This window comes from Caretta caretta, chromosome 1 (genome assembly GCF_965140235.1).
Source record: "Caretta caretta isolate rCarCar2 chromosome 1, rCarCar1.hap1, whole genome shotgun sequence".
Classification (NCBI taxonomy): Eukaryota; Metazoa; Chordata; order Testudines; family Cheloniidae; genus Caretta; species Caretta caretta.
In genome coordinates this window covers 71,821,404-71,832,681 of record NC_134206.1, presented here as the reverse complement: position 1 = coordinate 71,832,681, position 11,278 = coordinate 71,821,404, and the positions used below count along the sequence as shown (strand labels likewise).

Genomic DNA, 11,278 nt, shown 5'->3' with positions numbered 1-11,278 from the left:
TCAATAGGGCTCTGTGCCGGGGAGAGAGACTAGTGGGAGTGAGGAGATGTTTTCCCTGTTATTTTTTCTTTTATGCTCCATTTTATCATTGAAATTATTGAGTAAAGAAGAATCTCGATGAAACTTGTTCTTTTTAATGTCACATTTGGCCAGAAGTTTTACCTCTTGAAGTTATTTTTGCCATTGATAGCAGTAAATGCAGGCCCGTTATTTTGCAGGCCTCTTACTTCAGCATTTATATGTATATAATTATATTTCCATATGCAGCAAATATATCAAAATACCAGATTAGAAATCTTGATGTATTTCTTCTTGTTAATATTTATTACTTATGTTCCAGGGTGACCATAATATCCTGGGAGAAGGCAGCAGCAGCACTGCTGGAAGGAACTCACAGTGTAAGGGCTTGTGTACAGGGGGGGAAAGCTCAGAATAGCTATTCTACACATGAAAGTTCTTATTCTGCAATGGGTACCTTGGTGGGTATGTGTACACTGAAATAAAAGATCTGCAACACTGTGTCTCAGAGCCTAGGTCAAAATTGACTCGGGCTTGTGGGGTTCAGGCTGCAGGGCTAAAAATAGCAGTGTAGACATTTGGACTTGGGCTGGAGCCCAGGTTCTGAAACCCGCTGGGGAATGGGTGTCTCAAAGACTGGTCTCAAGCCCAGATCCAAAAGTGTACCCTGTTATTTTTAGCCCTGCAGCCCAAGTCCGAGTCAATGCACCTGGGTTCCGAGACTCAGTACTGCGGGTTTTTTCTTTGCAGTTTAGACATACCTTGTATGACTTAGGTTAATACACTTTGGAATTGGATTAACCTAAATAGCAAGAAGGTACTCTTAATATGGAATAAGAATGTTACATGAGGGGTTAGTGTGGAACAGCTATTGTGCTTTTAGACTCTCACCCTAGCTATTTCATTCTAACTTCCCTATGAACTCCCTGTGCAGAAAAGCCCTAAGGAAGTATCATAATCATTCCAAAAAGAGACCTGTAGTGCGTTCCTCCCCTGATATACAGCAGACTGCTGTAATGCTGTTTAAAACAGCTAAATTGTTCTGAGGTATGAGGTGCTAATAAAATATACTTTGAATTATTTCCTAGTTCTCATATTTCTCTTCTTGCAAATTCAGAAGGGTAGATATTAGAAATATATTTTACTACCTTAATCATCTGAGGCAGGTTGGAGAGCAGAAAGGTAATTTCTAGTAGATAGTTGTCCCTGTGCTTGGAGGTATCTTCATTAACCTTTAAACTGTTTAGCATATCTTTATTTTTTCCTCCTAGCCAGATCCTGTCTTTAATTTTCAAATTTGATGTTTCAGCTTAAAAAGGTGCAATAACTTTTCTGGTGTGCCTCCCACCCCCATGCCTCTTGGAATGCTTACAAATTCATATTTTTTTTTAGCCTTGAAAAAAGCACAGCTTGGCACACGATCTATCACCTTGACACATGCTTTTAATAATGTCTGTAATGATCTATAGGAATTATTTATTTAAATTTCATTTTCATTAGAGAAATATGTTTACTATGCAAATGCACAAAAAAACAATATTCTCCACTACAACTGGTCCCATCAAACTCCGTATAAATCACATCAGTTGTTAAGTAAGATAATTGAAAAGTCTCAAATTAATATTGGTAAGTAGCTCTTGGTCTGGAATTCCTAAAAAGGAAAAAAAAAACAATAAATAAAACCATGGACAACATGTTTAGAGTGCTTGCAGATCCTGAAGTGAATTCTGCTTTCAGTTACAACTGTGTAATATCCAGCAGGATTTGGCCCACTCTTTTTAAAGCTTAAAGCAAGGAGATTACATTAAAACCAATTCTTTATTTGCTTAAAGTTAAAAATATTCCCTCGGGTTTATTCACCACCTTTTCGCATTAGAAGAGAAAAGAAACACACCCAACAACATAATATTTTCATCCTCCATTTGCTTTCCAGAACAGTGCAGGAAGATCACTGTGGTACCAATCCTGGACCTAGCTCCAGGCAGGCAGATTCCTGTGCCTACATGGCCAGGTAGATTCAAGGGTCTGACCGTGTGAATCCAGCTGCAGCAACAAGACCTGTACTTAGCATGGCAATTAAAATCAAGGGCAATATATTGTAATGGGTGTAAGCCTGGAGACTGAGAAGTGTTATTTCACAGAGATTACTGGAGTCAAAATATGTCAATAACTTTTTAAAATGTATGCCTTTTAGATGTAAATATTACAAAAATCTAAATTAAATAATAACATTGCCACTAAAATATCTTTTATTTTCTACAGATTATGCTTTTGTACTATTTTATCATGTTTCTGAATAACTCTAAGTAATAGATAATTATTGTAAAGAGATTACGTTTTGATCTGTTTATCCATATTAAAGTCTAACTATAATCCATCACCAAGACAGAGATAATGAATATGGAATATCAGAGCCCAAACATGTTCTATGCCTCACCCTTACACACAAGAAGGAGTGATTTAAGATTCAGAAGCAAAGTACATGAGTGTGTGGGACTACTTCTATACAGAATGGCTCAGGGTTGCCTGGAACTAATGTCTTTGATGGCTTTTTGAAAGAAATATACAATGTCTTTTATCACAGATTGATAAACATAAAATTAATGCTCTTTTCTATATGGCCAGGAAAAGCACAATTTTGTACTGTTTCCAATGTAGGAGAAAAGCCAGGAGGTTACATATTCATGGGTCACTATGCCCAGATGTGAACACTAGGATGGGATGCAGACCACTGACTACTAGCAAATGAGAAGAGGCATTTATTATCTCCATGGTGATTTAGGCATTGAGTAGAAGTGAAGAGTCCACAGATTAAGATGATCTGAAGAGAAAGCAGAGTATAAAAGGACACCAAGGCCTTGTAAGATACCTTCAATAGTAGGGGAAACCATGGAGTCCAGATCAAGGTCTTAATATTCAAATACCTCCATGGTCCTAATTACCTGAGAGATTGCCTATTTCTCCACCACCATGATCTTCCTTAATAACTCAGTTTCACTGGACCAGTTAAGGATTTGGTACAGAGTACATTGGGTCTTTCCCCCTCTTTGATGGCATCATCCTAGATGTGTAGAAATTCTTTGTGTCTGAATCTGCTGGTATCAGAATTATGTTTCTACTACCGGCCCTTGAGTTTTCTTCTTTCCCACCAGGAACCATGACAAACTGTGTGGTCAATGACATAAGAGAGGGTGTTGTAGTGCTAGAATAGTCAGCTAGTGGTCTCACTAGTTTTGTGAATTATTGATCTCTTGTTTGGGCAGCCTTGTATAAGTAAATTTTGGAATAGGGTAAGGTCCCAGAGGCTTTAAGTTTCAGGAGTGGAGCATGGCAATAGTTTCTTCCTGCCTTGTAATGAGGAAAGTTTGATTTCTGCCTGGAAGAAGAAATGATCTCACTCCGTTAAGGGGTGGGTTCTTGCATTTATATTAATGGCCATACCCACCTAAGGATGCAGACCAGATCATGGCTAGCTGTGTCTGTGTCTCTGGAGATTACTGGTGAGAACACAAAAATAGACAATTAGCTTAGGTGCTTTAGGACTATTTAATGACAGGCACTGTCTCAATTAGCTCCTCTGGGAATCCTTTGATGTCAAAATATGGCCAGTGTGCTCATCACCCCGAATATTGTGCTGTTCTGGGAAAGGGCAAAACTGGTGAGTCTCTTCCTCAAATGGAAAAGATTATTCTTTTAATGATGCAAACCTTTGTCTGTTCATAGTTGGGTAACGGAAATGCAATTATCAGCCTACTTGATGTGGTGTTAGTACCCTACTATAGCAGGTTCATCGTGGCAGAGTGAAGACCTTGCTCTGCTTTCTGCTGGAAGGGGGAGGCTCTCCTTTGTGCTGGTAGTGGGCAGAAAGAAGGTGGGAAATGATGTCACTGAGTCAAAACAGAGCTTTTTAAGTTCACTTCAGATGTGCTACCTTTCTTTCCGGTTCCCTGGTGTGCGGAACGTGTCCTTTCCTTTGTGCTGTTTCTATGAGAAGGAAACAGATTCCCTAAACATGCCTAATCATCCTTCCATCCTCCTCCAGCCCCTGGATCATCTTCTGTAGGAGCTAGCACACAAAAGATCCCCAGCCACCCTTCTGCCAGCTTATTTTCTGCCTTGAATGGATCCTTCTCTGACGCCACCAATGAAAAAGATCTTCAGCCAGAAAGTGGTAACATCTATTGTGGAAAGGAAACATAACAATACATTCAACATACTTTAAATTATAGTTTTCAAATAAAAGTCCAAAGGTGCTGTTTCTTTCATTTTGTTTTTTAACTTTACAGAAATCTTCATATTAAAAAGAAAAAGTTGTAACAAAGGGTTTTAGATTAATATTTTCTGTGTGATGACCAGAATTTTAGCCATGCAATCTCATTAAAGTTAATGGGACTCAGACAGCACAGCTAAATATCAATGCACCCTGCAGAAAGCATGCCCTGAAGCATCAAATATAAGGCAATAAGAAAAATGGCTTAGGAAACAGGCAAAAAGACAATTAGATAGACGACAGAAATACCAAATATGAATAGATTCTTAAAAGTTATGGCTTTTTCTTAAAAAAAAAACCTGCTCATCTCCAAATTTAGGGTTATATAATACCCTTCTAGGGAGAATGTGTAGAAAAATCAAAGCTTTCTTGCAAAACAATATTGTATTATATTTGTGGAAAAATCATCATATGTTCCCTTAGAGCAGTGGTTCTCAGCCAGGGGTACATGTACCTTTGGGGGTACACAGAGGTCTTCCAGGGGCTACATCAACTCATCTAGATATTCACTTAGTTTTACAACAGGCTACATAAAAAGCACTAGAAAAGTCAGTACAACTAAAATTTCATACAGACAATGACTTGTTTATACGGGTCTATGTACTACACACCAAAATGTAAGTATAATGTTTATATTCCAATTGATTTACAATTATATGGTAAAAATGAGCAAGTGAGCAATTTTTCAGTAATAGCATTCTGTGATACTTTTGTATTCTTATGTCTGATTTAATTCCTCAAGGGCCTCCTTCAGTGGTATTGCTATGGGTATAGGCCTGCCCGAATTTTGAGGCCCTCAAAATGCACTGGTAAATCCTTGCCAAACCCTTCCCTAAAGCGCCTTACAGCAATACTAATACAGATTTCCCCTGTAGGAGAACTAAGGTTACAGACTGGGAGTGGATGGGTCATTACACAAAGTAAAACTATTTCCCCTTGTTTATTCCACCCCATCCCCACTCCCCACTGTTCCTCAGACATTCTTGTCAACTGCTGGAAATGGCCCACCTTGATTATCACTACAAAAGGTTTTTCCCTCACCCTGCTCTCCTCCTGGTAATAGCTCACCTTAAGTGATCACTCTGGTTACAGTGTGTATAGTAACACCCATTGTTTCATGTTCTCTATGTATGTAAATCTCCCCACTGTATTTTTCACTGAATGCATCCGATGAAGTGAGCTGTAGCTCACAAAAGCTTATGCTCAAATAAATTTGTTAGTCTCTAAGGTGCCACAAGTCCTCCTTTTCTTTTTATGAAAGATTCAATTCTTCCTTTTGTTATAGACATACAACAACCATTTATGAACTGCAATGGAATGTGAGATATGAGACCTCAAACCTGCTAATGGGTAGGACTAAATATTTCCCATCCTGTATTGCAGGCCAGGATAAATAAATCTGTGGGGAAATACTGCAAGGTACCATTTATATATGTAATATGACAGCTGTTTGAAGCTGCTTAGAAAATTGGAATGATAGAATAAATCTCCCCACTGTATTTTCCACTGAATGCATCCGATGAAGTGGGCTCTGGCTCACGAAAGCTTATGCTCAAATAAATTTGTTAGTCTCTAAGGTGCCACAAGTCCTCATTTTCTTTTTGTGAATACAGACTAACACGGCTGCTACTCTGAAACAAACTCTAATGTTACACAGTTACTGAGGTTAATTGTTCTCATGTCTCATGGTCCTGTTGTTTGAGAGGAGATGTATATTTTTGGTAACAATAATGGTTAGGTTTTCATCATAATTCACAAGGAATTACTGTCACTCAGATTTATATTAATCAGAATTTGTGAAGATAATCCTTATTCAGGGGCTGTCTAATGTTTTTTTTAAGTATTCTCCCCAATTTAAATAATTTGGCCTTCCTTCTGATTTTTTTCTTTAATAAGAAAATGAATGACTGTTTACATTTGGAGGTATCTATTTTCTCCGATTGTATGCATAACTCACATTGACATTAATAGGAATTAAACATACATCACACTGGGTGCACGATTGTTGTAGCTTTTTATGTTTTGTTTTGTTTTGAACTTTTATTCAGTTTCTTTTCCCCCCTATTGCTTTGTGCTCATTCCAATATGGCCCAGTTTCTCCAATAGAGTCCTTATTCCTATGAAATGTTTTCTCTACACTTCCAGCCCCCTGCTGATTCTATCCTATTTCTCCCTCAAGGACTCACCCACTTACTCAAAGGCTGACCCCAACTCTTTTGCACCTTCTGTCTTCTCTTTAGCCCTTAGCTAAACTTTCACTCTCTATAGCTGTATTTGACCCTCCTCCCACTTCCCCCCACCAACTTATTACACCATCCTATGGTCACCCATCCCACCTCCTGCCCTGCTTCCCTTTGACCAGGATCTCAGAAACAACCACACACCATCCTCACCCAACCCAGGATTTAGACTTGGAAAAAGTTGCACCAACATAAGACCAGCTGAGTCATCCAAACAGGTCTTGGTATGAATACAAGGCTCAGTGCCTCCTCCATGATTCTATTGTGGATTAGTGTTTGAGCCTGTATTAAACAGCATGAAACAAAAGCTAGGGTCCTAAATAAGGCAACAGGTGATATTGGGAGACAGGAAATAAATGCTGACTACCTGGCACATGCCTCTTACTCAACCCATATTAGTAAGGCAGATATCAGAGACTTCTGAGAACAGGCTATCTTCCTGGTATGCTAGATACCTAATGATTAGAAAAGCTTTTTCACTATTGTGGCCACCATGGGCATGTCATCATAAAAGAGGTGTAGCTATTGAACAGAGATCACAAAGAGGCTCCAGCATAGAATATTGGAAATAAAAGTGAAACACAGCACTGTGGTTCAAGCATAAACTGAAAATATATATGTACACTGTGACAGAGCTCACACAAAATAGGAGCCAACTCAGTACTGCAATGCCAAGGTGTCCCAGAAATGATGCTGCAGTAGAATTGAAATTAGACAACAGTAATGTGCAATCATAGTTATATTGCATGTGTAACTCTCTGTGCCTACTCTGTTTATTTTTGTATCTCTTGAGACATTCAATTTAAAAAAAGGAAGAAAAAAAAAGAAACAAATGCACTTCAAGGTCTTCAATAAGGAGTTATAATTTCACTAAAATATTAATATTAAAAAGTGAATGACCGATGTGAAGAACATAAGTTATTTATTTATACTACAATACAGTATATATTCAGCTGCTTTAGAATAGCAGATTAGTTATGATTTTAAATAAATCTATTATTTATATTTCTACCCCAAGACTATCTCCTTTTTAATAATGGAAGGTTATAAATTTTTCAGCCATAATACACATCTGTGAAGTCCACTTGAGAGATTACCAGGTAAACATTGCACCTTAGAACAATATAAGACACTTTGGGGAATCATTTTATGCTATGATGGATTTGTAGAATACATTTTTTAACTAATTTAGAGCAGTAGATGGTGCAGCGAGTTAATGCATCTATGAAGATTTGAGCTCAAATTAGACTTACGTTACAACACATCAGAGGAGTTTGGCATTCTCAGTCAGTTCTCGTGGATATTTTCCCACTGTGATAAAAGAATTATTATTTATAGTAATACTACTACCACTAATAAAATACTACTACTACTAATAATAATAATAAATAAATAGTACTGCAGGATTCCCCATAAGTACAGTGAGGTACAGCTCCTGCAACAAAGAGCTTGCAGGATAAAGTTCTTAAAGAATGAACTAGGAGCATAGGTCACATTCACCTCCAGTCGGACTAAGATGTTTTTTAAAAAATTTACCCACAGTCTAAAGTAAAAAAAAAGTAGGCAAGGGATGGAGTGGGGAAGAAACATGGCAGCCAAGTGAATAATATGAACTCTTAGTGGGGCCACAGTTGCGTTGCCTTTCTTCCTCATTTTTTTTCTCTCTCTTTCCTGTAAAGTTTTGAGCACCTGACCCTATAGGTAGCCGTGGACTTTGGAATACAAGCAGCTTTTCCAATGCTTAATTGCAACACCTTTTTCATCTGAACAAGCACATTCTTAAAACAAAAGAAGGGTTCAGAATATTATAGTTTCCTAGCTCACAACTGTGCCATCTCTTTTTAGGGACTCACTAGTGAAATGAATTGTAAAACTCTCAGTGTCTGAAACTAAAATAGCAAAATGTCAATTTAGGCCATTTTTTCCCCACCTACTGATTTAAGGAGGAAATAAAAATATGTGGGTTTGATCTTGGATCCCTGCATAGACACCACATGTGCTAATAGCATGCATACGTTAACTGGCTTTACTAGAAAAATGTATCAGTATGGATCATTCTGTAGTCATTCCACTTTTTATACATATCCACTTGCTGTGACTCAGCCTCTCACGCTGATTTTTTAACAATATATTTCAAACATATATGTTTCAATATTAAACTAGCTTTATTTCCAGGCAGGTGTATGATACAAGGTGGATTCAAAATGATAGTTAATTAGGTTATTTTACTTATGCCTTTACTCTTAGAAGCTCTAGTGTACAAATTTAGATTGGAGATCTGTAGTAGCAGCTACCCTAATTTGTAGTGCAAGTAACAAGAGCCATACGTAGGACAGAACACTCAAAGATTAATACACATTTTAGGCTACATCTGGTATTATTTTTTTTCCAAATGTGGCAAAATATGCCTGGTATTGTGAAGGCAGGAGGTAAGACTCTGAAACATGAATTCTCATTTTAGATTTTTACATTTTTAATACTGTATATCTTCAAAAAATGAAGCAGATTATTTTGACCCCTGTGACAGGGTTGGGCCAGATGCTACAGGAGAGTAATAATAGAAGGCAGATCTATCAAGAAGCTGCTAGAATCAATTAAAGCAAGCTAAACAGGGCACCTGGGTTTTAAAAGGAGCTCACTTCAGTTTGTGGTGCACGTGAGGAGCTGGGAGCAAGAGGTGCTAGGAGCTGAGAGTGAGAACGCATACTGTTGGAGGACTGAGGAGTACAAGCATTATCAGACACCAGGAGGAAGGTCCTATGGTGAGGATAAAGAAGGTGTTGGGAGGAGGCCATGGGGAAGTAGCCCAGGGAGTTATAGCTGTCACACAACTGTTCCAGGAGACACTCTAGACAGCTACATTCCACAGGGCCCTGGGCTGGAACCCAGAGTAGAGGGAGAGCCCGGGTTCCCCCCAAATCCTCCCAACTCCTGGTCAGACACAGGAGGAGTTGACCTGGACTGTGGGTTCACAAAAACGGCCAAACTGAGAGCTGCTGTGAAGCTCCAAGGTGAGCAAATCCGCCAATAAGTGCAAGACCCACCAAGGTAGAGGAGGAACTTTGTCACACCCCCTACCTAATTTATCTGTGATATTTAAAACTAGTATTAGGCCATAAAATGAACACTTTTTCTCTATTAATTTACAAGAGTTCAAGATATTTACCTAAAGCCATTTACTAAATAACTAAAATAAAGAAGAATTCACCACTCATATTTGCTGTTCTTTCATGGCCATTTTCTGAGAGCAATCAAACATTCCAATATTTGCTGAACATCATTTTGAACTAAATATTTGTGATTCATGCTGTATCTATTAGTTCCCGTATCTAATCCTGGGGGTATTCTGTGCCAAAAATTAAGAATTCTGAACCAAAAAATTTAAAAATTCTGCACATATTTTAAAATTCTGCAAAATTCTGCACAATTTATTTGTCAAAATAATACACCATAATAACACCTTTTTCAATTGTTTTGGTAATTTATTTCACAATACCTGTCATAAGTATGTCTATAACAATATAGACAACAAAAAAGTTTTTTCCCAGGAGGAGAGAGTTAAAAAAATCCCTATGACAACCCAGTTTCTGTTCCTCTGTTATGACTTTGCTGGGTGTCTCAGTCTGGGTGTCACATGTGCCAGCTGGGCACATCTTGGGGGAAAACTCAGGTCTCAACCCCCTCCCCCAGATCCCTTTTCTCCTAGAGCCCAGACGCAGGATGTCCCCCAGGCCAGAGACCCGCATTCCCCTAGCTTTCAGAGCCCAGCTCTGGGGCACCTCCAAGCCCAGACACTCACACACTTTACACCCAGATCCCAGCCATGAGGTGCCCCCCAGCCCAGAGATCCACAGTCTCTCCCCTCTAGAGCCCAGCCACGGGGCACCACCCTGCCCAGATACCTACACCTCTTGCCCCCAGAGCCTAGCCATCAGGTGTCCCCCAGCCCAGTCACCCTCGTGCTCATCCCCTACTCATGCTCCCAGCTCTGGGTACCCCCCAAATCAGAAATCAATACACCCCTTTGTCATAGAGGCCAGCAGCTGGGCATCCCCAGCCCATATACCTGCACCTCCCTACCCTCAGATCCCAGTTGCTGCGCTCCCTGCTAGCCCAGATACCAGCACCCCCAATCCGCCAGAGCCCAGCCGTGGGAAATCCCACATACTAGACACAGGCATTCCACTCCCTCCCAGAGCACAGGGATCCAGAGAGAAAAACAGCCTGATTCTGGTTCCTGGGCTTGTACAGAATTACCTGCATGCCTCCTGCTTCCTTCGGGGAGTGCTGGGAACTGCAGCCTCCCAGAACTCTCCAGCTTTCTCCCACTCCTTGGCAGCATCCTGTATGTGTAAGCTGAAGAGCTGGGCTCTTCTGGGTCCAGCAGCCCGTAGTGGCAGCCAGCAGCTCTGCAGCACCAGTTCTGCCAGGAAATATGATTTTTTTCCCGGAACATTAATTCTGCACAAATTAATTAATTCTGCACACTGGTGCAGAATTCCCCCAGGAGTTGTTGTTTAATTCATCCAATCAGGGAATAGAAAAATGTTGTACGATGTAACCTACAAGCAGAAACTGTAAACTTTGTATTGCAAATTCTCACAGTGAACTGTTCTGGAATGATGTGCAGACCAGTTCTGAATAAATTTGCAAATAATTTCCAATAACAAATACATTTTTAAATTTTAAGGCTGAAATCTTGGCTACAGTGAAGTCATTGGCAAACCTCCGATTTCCTGACTTCAGGATT

General features: G+C 39.5%; 1 long non-coding RNA gene across 1 annotated transcript; it reads right to left on the bottom strand.

Annotated features, from left to right (window-relative positions):
• Positions 1-3,492: 3,492 nt before the first annotated feature.
• On the bottom strand, positions 3,493-10,916 carry LOC125627536 (uncharacterized). Its single transcript, XR_007354050.2, has 3 exons — positions 10,786-10,916; positions 7,782-7,839; positions 3,493-4,196 (listed from the first exon to the last, which is right to left on the bottom strand). It is a non-coding gene; the product is annotated as an uncharacterized LOC125627536 (long non-coding RNA).
• Between the last annotated feature and the right edge of the window lie 362 nt (positions 10,917-11,278).